The sequence below is a fragment of the Clarias gariepinus genome, chromosome 1 (genome assembly GCF_024256425.1).
Source record: "Clarias gariepinus isolate MV-2021 ecotype Netherlands chromosome 1, CGAR_prim_01v2, whole genome shotgun sequence".
Classification (NCBI taxonomy): Eukaryota; Metazoa; Chordata; class Actinopteri; order Siluriformes; family Clariidae; genus Clarias; species Clarias gariepinus.
Window position 1 is genome coordinate 21,792,501 of NC_071100.1, and position 3,790 is coordinate 21,796,290.

A 3,790-nucleotide genomic window follows, 5' to 3' on the forward strand; every position below is an offset into this window, starting at 1 on the left:
TGCAGCAGTGCCCGGCTAGCTCAGTCGGTAGAGCATGAGACTCTTAATCTCAGGGTCGTGGGTTCGAGCCCCACGTTGGGCGAGGCGTGCTTTTGCAGAGTCACCTTTCCTAGTATCACCACCGCTTCAGACTGCCCTCCACTGCATTGGTTATGGCGCTTGTGAGCTGCTTAATGTCGAGGTCCTCTGCTTAAGTGGCTTATTGTGTGGGTCCGTGTTAAGTTGAGGTGCATCTGAGACCAAACAAGTTTTAAATGTTCACACAGTGTATATAAAATATAAACAAAAATACTGTATTCTGTACTCCCCACTAGTGGCATAGATATATATATACTGACTAGATTTCGCCTGTGACGCTGCTGTCCATAGGAACTATGATATAAGTAAAATAATGAATTAATCTATGTTCTATCATAAATATGTGATATATCATATACAATACAATACTTAGACACACCTACATAACTAATTAATTTGTTTTATAATGCACTTAACAATTACAAGAATGATAGTGATATGAAAAAAAATGAATAATATAAAATAAAGTATATATAAAATATAAATAAATAAATAAATAATAAATAAAGCAAAATTTAAATTAATAAAGGCATGAGTTAAACAAACAAAGCGGGGACAAAAACAATTATGGACTTCCTGACCAACAGACCTCAGAATGTTAGGATGGGGAACCGAACAACTGCATCTAGGCAGAAAATAAATTATTATAAATCGTCCAAATCTTAAATGATTTTTTTTTTGTTTTTTTGTTTTGTTCCAACTGACAGACATGTATTTATGATCGAGTCAAGAGAAAATTGAAGCTTTTGATATTAATCTACTTCAAAACTAGGTGTAAGTTTATTATTCTTCCACTTCAGTGAACTTAAAATTAACTATTGTTACTTACCTTAGCCTAGTCTACCGCACACAAAATGGCTACAATGGTGTGATATCCATACTGTACTTAACAATACATGTTAATTAAAACATTTGAATTGTACTGGTTTATTTTGTACATCAGCAAGCCTGCAATACAATGATCCAGCGTAAAATGGTTATACTGTATAACACAAAAACAAACATAACTTGCGTACGTAGTGTGAAAACATCTTCCGGTATTTACAACAACTTATTAAATAATTAGGCTACAGTATATAACACAGGTTAACCATTCTTTGAAAACATCCAGTTCATGAAAATATCTACTACAGCTTTTTAAATGAATACAGTGTATAAGACATTTCAAGCATTCTTAAAACTAAGTGTTTAGTATCCCTGCAACAACACTACCTTACACAGTTAACTTTGGCGCTTCCTTCAGATCCCCGACCCAAGATGGCAGCGATGTTGATGTATGCTTAGAGGCCCAAGGCGACATCTAGTCAGTATATATATCTATGGGGCATGCCCCACACTTTGAGAACCACGTGTTATGCATATTACCTATATTACTTATGCGCTTATGCACATTACTTATATAACTTATCCGTTGTGATAAGTTGCTTGGTTATTACCTCTGTTTAGGCTTCTATAAATAACGACTGGACTATATGGTTAGATATGTTTAAATACGTCAGAATAGCATTTTTTTTTTTTTTTTTCTCTTGTGCTCTTGACGAAGGCGGTCGCATCTGCTCTCCCTCCCTTATCTCTCCCCGCTTGCTTCTCTTGTCTGTCTTGTGAATACTATTCAGAGACTCTCCTCGTCTTGCTCTTGAAAATAAAAAAGGAATATGTATTTGATCAACTGGTCTCTGAATGCAATTGACACGATCTTCTCGACGAGAAATGTGGGTTCTGGGGAACCTACTTGTCCTGCTGGGACGTTTGCTGCTGGATACACGATGGACAGTTGGGAGAAGTGGCGCATTGTGTGCCTGGCCGCACTGTCTCTGGAGGATGTTGAAGATATCTACCTATTCGGAACTCTGATAACTGGGATTCTGCTGATTGGATTAGGTGGGATACTTTGATATCGAAAAATCTTAAAAGCAGTCAGTCTCAACCCCAAGAGACTGGCTGGCTGGGAAATAGTGGTGACGAGAGCTGTCGGTAATCAGACTGTGGTTCTGGACCGCAAATTGGATAACATCTTGGAGAGACTAGCAGCTATGCAACATGTTTTGGACAGACCTGCAGACCAGTGATGGACACTAAATATCTGTGAAATTGGCAGATATTGTTCGAAACCTGGAAAATATGATTTTCTTTTTCGGCTGCCCCTTTTCTTCCAGCTACTGCATTCAAGGCCGTGGCTGGAGACATAACAAACTCCCCGAAGACCATTTCCTATCCCCTGTACCCTCATCGTTGCAATGTTTATGTCTTGTGATTACATGTTTTTTTTCTGTGCTTGTTGCTGAGGTATTTTTTGTACCCCTGATCCCACACTGCCCTTTTCGAAGGACAGTCTGGGAGGGGATTTTTTACCCTCGTTATCCTAATGTATCTTATTCCTTATTTTCTATGATGGCGCCTTAGGTGGCTGACGTCGCGACTCTGTGGTCGCAAAATAATTTCGCTGGATATTGTACTCTGTATGATTGTGCATGTGACAGAAAATAAATTCTTGATTCTTGATTCATTAACGCTTGCTAACTCATCACTCATCACTCACTACAACTGCCTGTGACAGTGACGGCTCCCTTCCAGATGCGCTGAATAACTTCTATGCTCGGTTTGACAGGCAGAACGACGTGGCGGCGAGAAAGACCACCCCTTCTCCGAACGACCAGGTGCTGTGTCTCACTACAGCTGAGGTGAGGAAAACTCTACGCAGAGTCAACCCACGCAAAGCTGCTGGACCAGACAACATCCCAGGCAGAGTGCTCAGAGAATGTGCTGAACAGCTGGCAGATGTTCTCACCGACATCTTTAACATCTCTCTGAGCAGCGCCGTCGTTCCCACGTGCTTCAAGGCCACCACCATCGTCCCCGTGCCCAAGAAGTCTACTGTGTCCAGTCTCAATGACTACCGTCCCGTTGCACTCACACCCAACATCATGAAGTGCTTTGAGCGGCTCGTCATGAGACACATCAAGACTCTGCTGCCCTCCTCACTGGACCCACTGCAGCTTGCGTATCGTCCTTACCGCTCAACGGACGATGCCATCTCCACTACACTACATCTTGCCCTCACACACTTGGACAAGAAGGACACATATGTTCGAATGCTGTACATAGATTTCAGTTCAGCATTCAACACTATCATCCCCCAACAACTGATTGGGAAGCTGAACCTGTTGGGCCTGAACACCTCCCTCTGCAACTGGATCCTGGACTTTCTGACCGGTAGGCCTCAGTCAGTACGGATCGGAAACTGCACCTCCAGCACCACCACACTGAGCACTGGGGCCCCACAAGGCTGCGTGCTCAGTCTCCTGCTGTTCACACTGCTGACTCACGACTGTGTAGCAACACACAGTTCGAACCACATCATTAAGTTCGCTGATGACACGACCGTGGTGGGTCTCATTAGCAAGAACGACGAGTCAGCGTACAGAGAGAAAGTGCAGAGGCTAACGGATTGGTGTAAAGACAACAACCTGTCTCTAAATGTTGACAAGACAAAGGAGATGGTTGTTGACTTTAGGAGGACACGAGGCGACCATTCTCCGCTGAGCATCAATGGCTCCTCTGTGGGAATCGTCGAAAACATCAAATTCCTGGGTGTCCACCTAGAAAAGGACCTCAGCTGGTCCCTCAACACCAGCTCCCTACACAAGAAAGCCCAACAGCGTCTCTTCTTTCTGAGAAGACTGAGGAAGGCCCAGCTTCCACCACCGATCCT

At 42.8% G+C, this 3,790-nt stretch overlaps 1 non-coding gene across 1 annotated transcript; it reads left to right on the top strand.

The window, feature by feature from the left end:
- The first annotated feature begins 9 nt into the window (after positions 1-9).
- Positions 10-82, top strand: trnak-cuu (transfer RNA lysine (anticodon CUU)). Its single transcript has one exon. It is a non-coding gene; the product is annotated as a tRNA-Lys (tRNA).
- The last annotated feature ends 3,708 nt before the right edge of the window (positions 83-3,790 follow it).